We start from the raw sequence: 14,950 nt of genomic DNA, 5'->3' as shown, positions 1-14,950 counted from the left end.
TTGTAGCACGCTGTTGCATTCGCCAAATACGCAAACTATATAATTACCCGACACTGGTTTATCAAAGGTAATACAAATTTTTAAATTACCGTTCAAATTGGAATTGACACCATATTTTGTAGGTTCAGGCCCTAAATCAAACGCAATGAGGGTTCGACTTTCGTTATAACAAGCGTCGTCGTGTGTTACAAGGTGATTCGCGCTCGGTCCTAATGCGCGTAACGTATTTAAATATAAATCAGCATAGTCTTTTTGTTCAAGATTAGAATGAATGCTGTATAAACTTCTCCCATTAATATGTAGTTCTATATTACTTATTGAAGCATGATGGAAATAAAGTCCGTTTTTTATTCATTGATCCGCTGAAGGCCTTCATGTCAACCACTGCACTTTTTACACTAAATTAGGAATGATATTGAAAAATATATAATCCATCATAATACTATTTTGTCCTTGTGAGAGTATATATGTTTTGGCATGTGTTTTTAGGTAGACATAGTCAATGATTGAACCATCCCTTAATTAATGATGTATTCAAAGCAGATATTGCTTCTTTGCACGGGTAGATTTTTGGTACTACGAGTATTAATTTACATCTTTCAATATCTAATTCTTTTTTTTTTTTTTTGTCATCAGGACACTTTACCATAAAATCAATTGGTGCTAAATCTAGCCGTATGCGAAGATCGACACCGTCCAGTAAGTAGTTGTCAATATTAAGGGGGGCCACCCCGGTGAATTTTTCACGAATATTTTTAAAATTTCACTTTTCACTTTTATCGGCTCAAGATGTCAGTCCTACCCGAAACTATCACTTGGTGAATTTTTTTTCTGAAAAATATCCCCCCCCCCTCAAATGCCATTTTTAAATGACCCGGGGTGTTGCGTCATAGCCTGACGCGTGCGCTAGAAAATGAGGTATCATTCAATGCTTATAACTATGTAGAACTATCATTAAAATAATTTTTCTTTGTATAAATTTCGACAAATGGCATCTCTTCCCCACATGCGTGTGGTAAATCCTAGCTACTCACGTCCAGTACATACGGAGACATTACAGATAACGCAATGCTGCGTTCCTGTAATATTTCTTTTATATTCGTCTTGCAAGATGACTTACAAACGTAAGCTTACGTTATCGAGGATATCCAACTTCAAGAAGAGTAAAGGGCATCAAGACTCTTCAGATCAAGGAGAAATTAGCGAAGAAATTAGCAGAGATGAAGGGGAGAGAGCGTGTTATCGCCGTCCGGCTTATCACCTCCTCCTCCGCCACCACTCCCACCCACGCCACAACAGCAGTCACCCCCCCTTTCTCTTCATTCTCCAAGTCAACAATATATACACAATCATATGTGAAAATTTCATGCCAATCAGATGAATACACATGGCAGGAAAAGGAAAAAAACCGAAAAAAAACTTTAGAAGCCGATATCTCGAAATGTTGTTTTTTAACTTCAAATAATTTCACAAAATCGGTAAAAACTCTGATCAACTTATGTTAGGTATCAATTTATACTTCAACAAAAATAGAATTTTTTGTTGGAATTAGATTTTTCAATTTGTCAAAAAAAAAAAAAAAAACGGGATTCAGGACAAAAAAAAAAAAAAAAAAAAAAAAAAAATCGAAAAAATTTTTCCTTCAAAGACAAAACAAAAAATTGAAAATCAAATCCAACAAATGTAGATATATAAACAAATTTTCTATGATAATTTTTTCAAAGCAATTAAGTGAAAAATGAATCTTGTGAAACAAAAAAAAAAGAAAAAGCACTTTTTTTTTTGTAGCCACTACCATTCATTAAAATTTCATAAAATTTACAGAATAGCATTTCTTTATACCAACAAACAACATATTAAAATTTCAAAGCAATTGGATGAACCAGAAGCGAGATATGAGCCCAAGGAGTTTTCGGGGGTGGCCCCCCTTAAAAATATCGCACATGAGCGGACCGGAAAGAGAAACTCCAGGTTTTTATATGTTCCTAATGATACATTTGTCTAAGTTATTCAGAGTTTGAAAACTACTATTTTCATATTTATCGATTATACCTGTTCCTCTATCGTCTTGAAATAGAAACATATTCCTACCAGTAGTCTGTATTTTAACTGGGCACATGGTTGTAAGTAGTATCAACTGTAAAAATAATGTAATTATTCCGCTCAAAATAGGCCTAACTAAAGCTAGGCCTCGATCCCTATCATCAATATGTCATCATGCAGTCGATCGCGGGGATCCTGATGACGACTCGGAGGGTGCCCATCAAAGCTGACAGTTTCCGAATGTGGTAAAGCATGCTACGTATTTTCCACCTCTAGTCCTACAGTTGTTTAGTCACAGGGATTTTTTTATATTTTGAAATACCTTTATGTTGACATTTGATTTCAAACCTACGCGAAATCATGTAATTTGTTAAACCGTTCGAATCGCGCCACCAAACCACAGTCCGCCAGTGCGCCATTTTTGGAACAGTCCGTGAGTGAACTGCTTCAGCACGTCAAATTCTGTAAGTTTTCTCTGGTAAAGTAATGGACGTCTTGCCTTTTTAGTCACTATGGTTCTTGGGATTATCTTTTTGACGATTCATCGTAATTTACTATATGCTTTGAGTTGAATTAGTCATGATCGAAGCCTGTGTCTTCCATGCGTGCAAAGAGACTTGGTAATGCTTGCTCAGCGCGAGTGTATGCATGCAGGGTTATGTAGGCCGAATGATTAGTCACACTGCTGTGATTGCTGTTGGAGAGTACGTACATTCACACTACGTAAACAACTATTTAGGTCTAGCGTTCTAGTTTTAACATGTTTATGTAGGGATGCATGTAGCCTAGGCCTAGGTCACCCTGATTAATGCTGACTGCTGTGTGGTACAGAAGAACCCCCCCCCCCATCCATCCATCTATCCATCCATCCGTGCACTTGATTTCAAACTATTCTGGGCCCGTCACTGGGATTAGGCATCTCTGCCTTAAACTTAAAGACAGCGAGATTGGAATCAATGGTGTTTGCAGTATAGGCGCCAGGCCTAAATCTAGCGTGCCAAGGCTTGGGTTTTTATATAATATTTTGTTGGCATACGTACATAACTATATTATTGGTTTGTATTTGGATTTAGAGCCAGTTTTTAAATTGAAAATGGCGTAGTTCAAACCTGTGTCCTATTATTGAGTATTGGACTCATCGTAGAAGGAATCATTTTAGCTGGGGTTTCACGGCATCTTCTGGAAATTGCTGATTATAGCTGTAAAAATAATGATGAAAGTGAAATGCCTTTAGTTTTTACCATGCCTGCTGTATCAGAATATAGTCTGGACAGCTGCGAGAACATTGCTGATGATCATTCACTTTGTTTTGTTCAAGAAGGTTTTGATCATTTAAACAGCCATGACGTACAATAGTGGAAGTACTGGCACGACTGGTTCCTTGCATGATTACATTTCGACATATGAGAATGCAGTTGGCTATTCGGTTGGTGATATGGGTGACCTTGACAATGGTTATGCAGGAAGTTTGTTAATCAATTTTTCAGATGAAATTTTTTATTCTTCATCTGACTTGGAGGACTAAGGGGGAGAAACTGAATGTATCCGTGAAAATTTGGCAGAATGGCCTGGGCCCGTAAATTTAAAATTTCACACATTGCCCTGTATTGCCTTCTTGGCATATTATGGAAAAGTCATCCTGACCTTCCCAAAGACCCAAGAACATTAATGCGCACTGAGACAGTAACAGATATGAGAGAGGTTGCTGGTGGGTCATACTATCATTTTGGTTTGGAACCAGGAATAATTTCATGATTGAAAATGTATCCATCATTGGCAGCTCAAACTTTATCACTTGAGCTTAACATTGATGGGTTGCCAACATGGAAGAGTTCACCTGATCAGTTCTGGCCTATTTTAGGCATGCCAGAGCATCCAGTTCACAAAGACCCATTTATTGTAGGGTTGTTTTATGGTACTTCTAAGCCAAATGATCCTCCGTCTGCATTATTGAAACCGTTCATTGAAGATATGAAACTTGTCCAACGTGAAGGTGTTACATTTGATGGTAGTCATACCAGTTCATATTTCAGCATTCATTTGTGATGCACCAGCCCGAGCCTTTGTTAAGAACTGTAAGGGGCATTCTGGTTATAGTGGCTGCTATCAAAAATGCAAACAAGTCGGTGTCTGGTTGAAGATGATGACATTTCCGGTACTAGATGCTCCCCACAGGACTGACTATGAATTTGCCCATCAAACAGATGAAGAGCATCAACTTGGCCTATCACCCCTTGTAGACCTCTCTGAATTTCCACCTTGTGTGCCTTGGTGTCACTAGATGACTGCTCAATCTTTGGTTCAAAAGTCCTCGAAGTGTTAGGTTAGGTTCAAGGACTGCTGCAGTTTTGTCAGACTTGTTATGCAATATGGGGAACTATGTTGCAAGAAACTTTGCTAGAAAACCCAGACCAATTCAGGAGAAGGATTGTTGGAAAGCTACTGAATTTCGTCAGTTCTTACTTTATACGGAGCCTGTTGTTTTAGCTGACGAGCTACCTGATGAGATGTACAAAAACTTCCTTTTGCTTTCTGTTGCTATCTACATTATGTTGAGTCCTTCACTTTCATTGCAGTACTCTAATTATGCCCTTGAGCTCAGTCTATTGTTTGTACAAAATTTTTCAGACATGTATGGTAAGGATCAAATTGTCTATAATGTGCATGAAGATGTCAGGTTGTCTGGCATTTTAAATAATGTCTCAGCCTTCCCACTTGAACACTTCCTTCAGAAGTTGAAGAAGTTGGTTCGAAAACCCAAGTTCCCTCTTCAGCAGGTTATTCGAAGCCTTTCTGAGTACAGCATGTTCTGTAATTCACCCAAGGAAGAACAGGCAGCTGTTACTGGTAAAAGAAAAAAAAAGCATTTCACAGGCCCTATTCCAGCTGGTTTTTGTTGCAGTGTTCATTACAAAGAAGTACATGCGAGTCTAGGCAGCAACCTAGGATTGATTTCAACATACCAGGGTAGCAACTGCATCAAGGTTGGAAACAATGTCGCAGTTGTTAAGAATATCCTTCAGAATGAATCTTGCTACTACCTTATTGTAAACAAGCTCACCAAGAAAATAGCTTTTTTTTACCTATCCACTGAATTTGCAGGATTTAGGAATATATGGGGGTTTCCAAATTGTCTCGTTAGCTTGGCACTGTACCTGTTCAGGGATGTCACAGTTAAGTTTTTTTTTTTTTTTTTTTCCCCATATGATGAATGGGTTTGCATCCCATTTTTGCACTCCATTTAATTTAAGGTTACATGTTTATGGATGGATATCTTTAAATTTTAAAACTTTTCTTTTACCTGGATGGGCAAAATTCTCGTCTATTATTCATGTTATTGGTAAACGTCAATGTGATATCAGAGCATGCATGCCCGTTTATAAAAATTGCATTTTGTGAACAATAGTGTCAGTACATGTATGTGCCCGGTATATGATGTACATGTACCTTTGATGAATCTGAAGAGCACTTACATATTTTTATCCCTCTCCCAATATAGGCCTATACTAAGTCTGTTGGTTAGAGTAGGTGCATGTAAAAATTGTGTGTTTACGTGTAATGGAAGTTAGTAGTTTCAGCTCTCAGTATCTCCAGACATGCCATCTGGTCATTTTTTCACCATTGTCTGTCATTTTTGTCTTCACTACTGTCTGTGGTGATATGGACACTTGGGTTAATTTTCACAACCTAAATTGCAGGGTTGGACTCTTGTTGCTAACTAAAATTTTGTAGGAGCCATGTGATATAGGCCTAGATCATCACAATGCCTTTGAATGTTGCTGTATATGATAAATTGCTTGGAGTCACTTGAACAAGAATGAAACTTCTTAGTCCTCATCCATTAGTTCTCGGTTTTGGTGCTATACATGGAAGGTGAAGTTGTCAAATTTCCATGTTTATTGATAGTTGCAAGTAATCTGACAGCGGGTACCTTTCTGTATTGTAGGTGAAGATAAAATGTATTCTGTAGTGGTATTTGTGGATGAGGTTATTGTAGACATGGTCCCAACAAAATTGATCTTTGCAAAGGAGAAAAAGTCATATTGTTACTGGCCGAGCAAGCATAGAGAATCGAAATTGCGCAGGGCGGCAGTACGAGAACAGGCAGATCCGTTACAAGGATGGGAAACGTATGAAGTAAGGGTTATTCATCAAGCATGTGAGTTGAATAGATTCAGTTGTGTTCCTCATGTTGTACACTTGTTGTATGCAGGGGTAGGTTTTTGATATACATTACACATGGTACATGTAAATGCACTACCTTGGCCCTCGGGAAAGATTAGACATAGGCAAAGCTTTAAAAACAAAGCTTCATGAAGTTGGCCATTTGGCAATTACTTGAGTTACTGACCCATTGGCATTGCAAGGTAGTCTGAAGGTTGTGTTACATGTAGGGCCTGACAGTAATACGTTGTATTCACCACATTGCAAGACAATGGTCTGGCCACAGTTCATTCCTGACAAGTGACAGTTTCATGACATTGAGATTGTATCATTATCTTTAATAACATAGTATCCAATTTATTTTAAGCCTTTCAAATTGTCTTTATTTTAAGGCAACTAAGAGGCATGTCGGAAAAACCATGGAGGAAGCAGAGGAATGAGGCAAGTTCACAGCCTATTCGTGTTTATACCAATTTTTAATCAATCATGACATTTGGTTGAATACTCGGTCATAAAACGATTACCAGATATAGAATATAATTTGTAATCTCTAATGAATTTGTATATCATATATAGAATGAATGTGGTGTTTATGGTTTTATAACAAAACTATACTGTTACTCTCCAGGAGTGTGGTATACAATAAAGATATGCAGAACAGGTTTCTTTTAAGTCTTTAAGATGAAAAAAGTGATTGGATTTTGAGAAAATTGCAATTCAACATTCAGGCTGAAAAATTGTAAAAAGGAATAGATTCCAGAGTCGCACAAACACGGATATTTGACATGAAACTTGTTTTTCAGTAACTCCTAACCTAACATAATCATTCTATAGGAGAAATAGATCTTTCAGATGCCAAAAGAAAAGGATAAGTTCCAGAATCATGCAAACATGGATATATAACATGAAATCTACAATACCCAATAGCTCCTAACCTAATATATTCTAGCCTAACCTAACATAATCATCCGATAGAAAAAAATCATTTAAATGGGAAAAAAAAATTGTGTAAAACGCATATGTGTGATACTGGAATAGAACTGGATTGTCTTTACCAGGGGTGCTGTGATCATTTTAAAAGATGCCAGAACCCTGCAGGACTTAACCAAATCCTGCCATCCCCATTATCATTGTTTGTATATCCAGTGGGCCCAATGTATGTCACTCAATGATTCCATATGGTGTGCACTAGCTAGTGACCATAAAATAAGTATAATTATCAAGCAAATAAAGATGTCTATTTTTTTCTGGAACTACTCACCTATATAACAATAGAAAATTAGATATTCACTTTTGTAACTTGTAATACATCAATGTAGTATATGCTTTTCTTGGTGGAGATCAATAAGAAAAAAATGTTTTAAGCAAATACACTACTGAGTGGAGTTGTGACAATAGGTTCAAGATGCCATATTGTCTTCTCTCCAGTCCTGTCAGTGTTGTCAGTTTGACAATGGTGCTGATGGTGTGTACCGGGTGTTCTCCCTCTCCAAGTGATGTCACCAAGCTACATATTTTTAAAACAGTGCCAAGGAACTGAGATGTAGTTCAGTTCGAAGCTTTAAGATTCGTTTAGATAAACATTTAAGCAAGGTGCTGTAATGACTGCCATTTATTTTATATTATTTGATTATTTGTTTGTTATTATTTGCCTTATTTGCTTGATTTCCATATTTATTACTTATATATCAGTTTATTATTACTATTTACCTGTTTGTTTATTTAACTATACCTGTGTATTATTTATTATTATTTATATTAGTATAATTTTTATTTTATATATTTTTTTTATCATTTATATATTTTTTTTTGCATACGACCTAATTATGGACCAAAAGGTCTCCTGTTTGCATGCTTCGCCTTTGTAATCCTTTGTAATCCTTCATGATTTTCTTCAAGCTATGAAACTCTACCCCTAGCAGTCAAATCGGATGACAAAACAGGCCATCAACATCCCTGATGATGACAACGACCTTGATGACCTCTAGAATTACATGTACCACATGTACGCTGGTTACGTTAGACGAATATATCATACTTTTATTTCTTTGACCTTTGCATCTATCACAACAAAGATGGCATCTCAAGCAGTCATAGTTGTTCTGTTCATTAGTGTGTCACTTGTAGCAATTTTTTCTGTTATTGATTTCTGCCAAGAAAAACATATTGTGTTGATGTATTATAATTTACAAAGTTATTATTTAATTTTCGATTGCTATATTGCATAGATGTGGATTTCTAAAAAAAGAAAAAAAGTACCGAAAAAAGAGCCACCCACTTGCACAGGATCTCCAGCAGCACTGTATATCTGGTCTTTACACACACACACACACACACCTCGTGGCACTGTGGTTAGAGTTCTCGCCTGCCACTACGGCAGTCCGGGTTTGACTCCTGCCCAGGGCTGAAATAATTTCAGTATCACTGCACTGCATGGTGTTACTCCAACTCTTGTGGGTGGGGAGATGGGTGTGTGTGTGTGTGTGTTTGCGTGTAAGGTCACAGTATTACCCATAGATCACTCATATGAGCTCTGAGCTCTCATCCAGGAGGTTAATAACTGTTGATCATGATTCCAACATGTGATTCAAGACCATGGTGAATCATGGAGGTGGTAAACACACACACACGCCTAGATGGTCATATATGAGCTCTGAGCTCTCTTCTGGGAGGGAAATAACTGTCGATCATGAGTTTAACACGTGATCCAAAGGCCATGGTAAATCACACACACACACACACACACACACACACACACACACACACACACACACACACACACACACACACACACACACACACACACACACACACACATTTGTGCAAAAATAATCAAGAATAGATGGGTAAAACATCTGGAAGACAACAACATATTAAACCCAAGACAATTCGAGTTCAGACAAGGTAGATCATGCACCACAAACTTAATATGCTTTTACTCAAGACTAATAGACATAGTGCAAGAAAGAAATGGATGGGCTGATTGTGCATTCCTAGACTTGCAAAAAGCCTTTGACAAAGTACCACACAGAAAATCACTAAAAAAAACTGGAACACACAGGAGGAATACAAGGAAGCCTACTAATATGGATGGAGGACTTTGACTAGTAGAAAGATGAGAGTAGTGCTCAGAGAAAAATATTCAGATTGGAAAGAGGTGATCAGTGGAGTACCGCAAGGATCTGTACTGGCACCAATAATGTTTGCTATCTATATGAATGACATGGACGAGGATGTGAACTGCTACATGAGCTTCTTTGCTGATGACGCCAAACTGTTAAGGAAAGTAGAAACTGATGAGGACTGTGAAGCACTGCAAGAAGACCTAAATAGGGTATGGAACTGGAGTCAGAAATGGGAAGTGGACTTTAATACTAAGAAGTGTAGCATAATGGAGTTTGGAAAAAGCAAAAACAGAATATCAGGAAAATATACAATTGGAACCAAGGAAGTAAAGAAAGTAGGATCCGAAAAAGATTTGGGTGTAATTATCACGAACAACTTGTCCTATGATATACAGATTAACAAAATTGTCGGGGAGACTTACAACTTGCTAAGATCAATAAAAGTGGCATTTACGTACTTGGACGAAGACATAAAAAAAATATTGGTTACATTGATAAGGCCTAGATTAGAGTATGCGGTGACATTGTGGTCCCCCAGTACCAAAAAGAATATAAAGAAAATAGAAAGAATCCAAAGAGCAGCTACAAAAATGGCACCTGCACTTGCAAACCTATCATACGAGGAGAGATTGGCTAAACTGGAGTTACCGACACTGGAACAAAGAAGAGAGGTGACCTATTGACCATCTACAGAATCATGAAAGGCACAGAGATACTTGATAGAGAGAACTTACTTAACTGGGACAAAAGAAACACAAGAGGACATGGAAAGAAAATCAAAAAACATAGCTATAGAAGAGAACTGAAGAAAAACAGTTTTCCACATAGAGTTTTGGACACTTGGAACAAACTGGATAATGAAATAGTATGCGCAAAAACCATTCATGAGTTTAAAAACAAACTAGACACTGCGAGATACAATGACGGGACATCACGAGCATAGCTCCCCTTCCCGCAAAATACAACTAAGTAAATACAACTAGGTAAATACACGCACACACACACACACAGTTGTAAACCATTATAAATTTCCAAAGTGGTCAAGTCACCCATAGGCAGCTCATGGAAGGGTGTAGGCCTTTCAAACAGAAACTGTATGGTTTATGTTTACTATAAACTGGCAATTTACCAACATGGGTAAGTGCCACCCTGGGGCGAGTTGAAAAGTGCTGAACCCCCCCCCCCCACACACACACACACCACCACCACCACCTTCCACATCTGATGGTCACTAGTACGACTCACGTGTAAGATTCATCCACAAAACAATGTTTATACTCACAACTCATGGTAAATAAATCCTGCATTGAAAGTGCATTACGGTAGTGGGAATTTGTTTTACCTTCTTTTCACCAAAAGTGCCCCCCCCCCAAACATCCTGCCTCAGGTCATTGCCCCCCCCCCCCCACATCCTACCTTAGGGCATTACTCACCGCCCCTCCCTTTGTTGGGGCCCTGTAAACTGGTGCCAGAGAGTTGTATCCATAGTGAACACAACATGGGGAGTATTGCGCAGACTGCTGTCGTATATGTTTACAGTCCTCTCATTTTATCTCATAATGAGCTCTGACTGAATGCCCCCAGGACATATGCATTGTGGTGAGCAGTAGGCTGGTCTAAACCATACAAATATACATCCTCTCGTACAAGGGATATTTTCCTTGCTGTTACTATGTTGTGGGAGTTATTTAATTTAGCTGGATACAAAGGGAATAAAGATTCAGTTAGATTTAAGGCAGGTGGTTGTGAATGAATGAAAAGTAATGGTACAAGATCCATTTTAACATTCTTGTAAGTTTTGACTAATTCATTACATAGTGATGGATATGTATATGTTTATGTTAAAGATAATTCTTCTTTCCAGGCATTCTACCCATCATTACTCGTTTTGGAGTTCTATGGTCCTCCATAAGTGCCACATGTCCAGCCCATCTCAGTTTTGCTCTGCTTATAAATGTTAAAATAATAATGAAGAAAATTAAACTAAAGGCTGTATGTAAAGATGACACCCCCCCCCCCAACACATGCTGTTCCACAACTGCAGTTCACATATTCTTATATTTTGCATACTCATAGATGTAACAGTCCACATTTTGTGTCAAAAATAGTTTCTTTTAAATGATTTTTGATCGTTTAGAGGGTGTTGAGAACTATTTTGGCACCTTCCAATGGTTATTACCTTTTTTTGTTCGTTGCTTTGAAATTACTCTCATAAATTCCACATTGATGGGGGTCCTGTGTACATCGTATTGAGATCAATCAATTGGTCTCTCTCTCTTGCAGAAGACCCATGGTCATGAGGCAGCCATTAACAGCCTCCACCCAATATGGACCAACAAGTTTTGCAAATGTTACATTTTTCAGGGCACGTGAAGAATTGTCACCCCAGAACGCCCACATGAAGAATTGTCACCCCATGAGATCCCACCTGAAGAATTGTCACCCCAGTATGCCAAATATCAACAGTGGAATAAAGATTGTTAGTTTAGGTTGATTGAGAGTTGTGCTTATTGTTATCAACTTGTACAACTGAATAATTGTAAACCCAGAATGGCCCACATGAAGAATTGTCACCCTGTCAAAGACTGGGGTGACAATTCTTCATGTGATCCCATTTTTCTTTGTTATCCACTGCAGACAGTTTTTGTTTTATTGCAGAGATCATATTGAGAAGGATATGATCAACTTTGCCAACGACAACCCTGGCGTGGTGTTGTACCTAAAACCTCGGAGGCATTGATCACCTTGCATCAAGGCAGAGTATTGTAAGTTTGACTTTTGCAACAGGTAGTAGCCTCTTTTACATTGAAGCTTAAACTCAGGAACCTGTAGCAGTGGCAAACCTAAGACCCTCATACTCCTGGAACAGTAACAGCTCTCCCCCCTAATCCCTTGTAACAAAAACACTGTTACCTACATTATTGAAAAAGTAATTTTTTTCCCTTTGAAGAGCTGGAGTTCTTCTTAGCTTAATCAAATTTACTGGTGTTAGCCTGAATTAAAGATTTTATATTTCATGACATTTGCAGAGAATTCACTTCTAAAAGCCTGCCTGCACACCAATGTTCCCTCTTAATTCTTTGCTGTGAGTGAGCACAGAAATTTGGTTGTGTGCAAATTTTGCCTTCTTTGCAAAGTATGTGTGTACTTTATGTGGGTCACCATCCTGACTGTAGGACACAGTACAAAGGATCTCAAGCCATGTGATTTTATGAAATTGACAAATTCTCAAAATCACCTTTCTTTTGGTTGAAATTGTTATGAAATTATATAGTTAATTTCTTTAATTAGAAATTTTCAATTTCATCTTGAAAACCTTGTGTGCACATATATTTTCCTTTGTATAGTATTTGTAAAACGTGTGTGCATGCACATGCACACAGCTTAGAGGGAACATTGCCCTGCACCCCACTTGTCCTGCAGCATAGTAATTGAGCAAGCAAAGAAATCGATTTACAATTTGATTATGACTGAGACATATTTTTAAAGGAAATGTATCTAGAATATACAACCTTGACAATTTGTTTGTTGATTTATTATTATTATCATTATTATTATTATTATTATTATTTTTTTTTTTTTTTTTGTCTACTCATGGCATATTACTAATTAGATCTATGGTTTCAGTAAATGGAGGAGAGGAGTATATAAACACCCATGACCTGAATGGGGAGGAGCTAGTTGCAAAATGGGTCGAGTACATGCATGCGTGGGCGATCAGGGTACCCAGTGGAGCGTCTCCTCAAATATCAACACACAGATTCATTTCTCAGTGTGATGTATGTTTGCCATTTAGTCACTTTTTTCACAGGCTTTATCTCTTCAATCTTTAGCATCGCTACACTTTTTATTATATCAACACTTTATGTAAGCCCTTTTGTTGTTTCTGCTTAGGTACAAGTTTCTTTGTTCCCTCCTTATATTTTTCTCTAAAAAATGTTCCATTTCTCTTCCATCTTTGTTTCATCATTTGAAAATTTTCCCAGCTAGCATTTTGAATTTTTTTTCCAAGTTTTACAAAGTCAGTTTTGTTATACTCTTCAATCCACCAAGGCATTTACTCGCTTCTCTCAATCTATATTCTACCTCCACCTTCACTCCACCTTTTCCTGAGGAATAGACCTTTGGGAATGGATGCTAAGAGGAGACTGTATGAAGGAGTGATTGTGCCAACAGCACTGTATGGGGCAGAAACATGGAACATAAGAGAGAAGGAGTTTGAATGTGTTTGAGATGAGGTGTCTGAGAAGTATGATGGGGGTTACTAGGCTAGATAGAGTGAGAAATGAGGAGGTGAGGAGAAGAACGAGGGTGGAAAGGGAGTTGGGAGATAGGGTTGATGAAAGAGTATTAGGATGGTTTGGACACATGGAAAGAATGAGTGAAGAAAGACTAGTAAAAGAGGTATGGAAGGCAGATGTGGAGGGAGTGAACATGAAGGGACGTCCCAGGATGAGGTGGATGGATGGGGTGAAGGGGGCTTTGGGGAAGAGGGGAATGTCCGTTGAAGGACAGGAGAGGAAAGAAGACAGGGGTGAATGGAGAATGGTTGTATATGGATGATGATGTGATGCATGAGGTGGAATGGGCAGGGGGATGGGGGTGAGGTAGTATGTGTGAGCAAAATTTGATGCAGCCCGAAGGGATTCCTCCCCGTCTTCTCCTTTTATGCATGGGGGGACGGAGAGGAGGGTCGCCGATTTAAGGAAGCGGCCTTGCTATGGATGTACTGTGTCTTGCGACACTGCTTCTGACCCAGGGCAGTGGACAAGGTGCAGGGATGACCCATCATCCAGGAAGTGCTAAGATAAGAGGGAGGATGGAGGGGTGTGGAGTGTATTCAGGGATGGAATGGGTGGGAATGATTTTATGCCTTTTCCTTTTTGGCTACCTCCCTTGTAAGGGGGAAAAAGCCTTGGTATATGTATGTAGTTTTGTTATACATTAATCTTCCTTCTCTGTGCTTCTCATTTCTTCTCACATCATTTTGTTCCTTAAGCTCGAACTCTATTAGTAGGTGGTCACTCTTCCTGGCTCGGAAGTGAATATCTAGTCTCTATGGTTCTTCATTGTGTCCATATCTAGTGTTTTATTTAACCCATTGTGTCAATGTATAATCAGTGGTCAAATCCAGTAGGACATTGCCTAGAGTTCCTCTCCACCTTTTATTGTCAATTCCTCCCAATTCATTTCCTTTGTATTTTCTTGCAAAACACTGTTAATATTTATTTGGGCATTTAGCAAGGATGCAAATACATAATTTTTTTGGTGTGTGAGTAACTGCATACACACAATAGTAATACTTTTCTCAATTTTAGGGGATGGGCTGAAGCCCCTTACCCCCTTGTATAACAAGTGCTTGCACCCATGCTATGTAGGAATGCAAATATTGTAATATTAGGCCCATACCTACCATTAGATACATGTATTGCTGATTGAATGCTATAAATTTGTTTACCTTGGTTGTAGTGATGTAATATGAAAATGTGATCCCATACATGATAAGCAGAGTAATTTCAAGATGTGTATTTTGTCTGTTAGTTCTTCTTTGCACTCCTTTAGAATCCAATTTGCAATACCATCCGGGCCATGTGATTTTCTGACATCCAGCCTTGATA

At 38.3% G+C, this 14,950-nt stretch overlaps 1 long non-coding RNA gene across 2 annotated transcripts; it reads left to right on the top strand.

Annotated features, from left to right (window-relative positions):
- Positions 1–1,625: 1,625 nt before the first annotated feature.
- LOC143020563 (uncharacterized) lies at positions 1,626–14,005 on the top strand. 2 transcript variants are annotated; one of them, XR_012965902.1, is made up of 5 exons: positions 1,626–2,507; positions 6,600–6,648; positions 11,697–11,811; positions 11,991–12,097; positions 12,960–14,005. It is a non-coding gene; the product is annotated as an uncharacterized LOC143020563 (long non-coding RNA). The 2 variants fall into 2 exon arrangements; XR_012965901.1 differs by lacking the exon at positions 6,600–6,648.
- The last annotated feature ends 945 nt before the right edge of the window (positions 14,006–14,950 follow it).

Source organism: Oratosquilla oratoria, chromosome 40 (assembly GCF_046742065.1).
Source record: "Oratosquilla oratoria isolate Oo_2021 chromosome 40, ASM4674206v1, whole genome shotgun sequence".
Taxonomy (NCBI): Eukaryota; Metazoa; Arthropoda; class Malacostraca; order Stomatopoda; family Squillidae; genus Oratosquilla; species Oratosquilla oratoria.
This window is presented reverse-complemented; position numbering and strand designations above follow the sequence as displayed.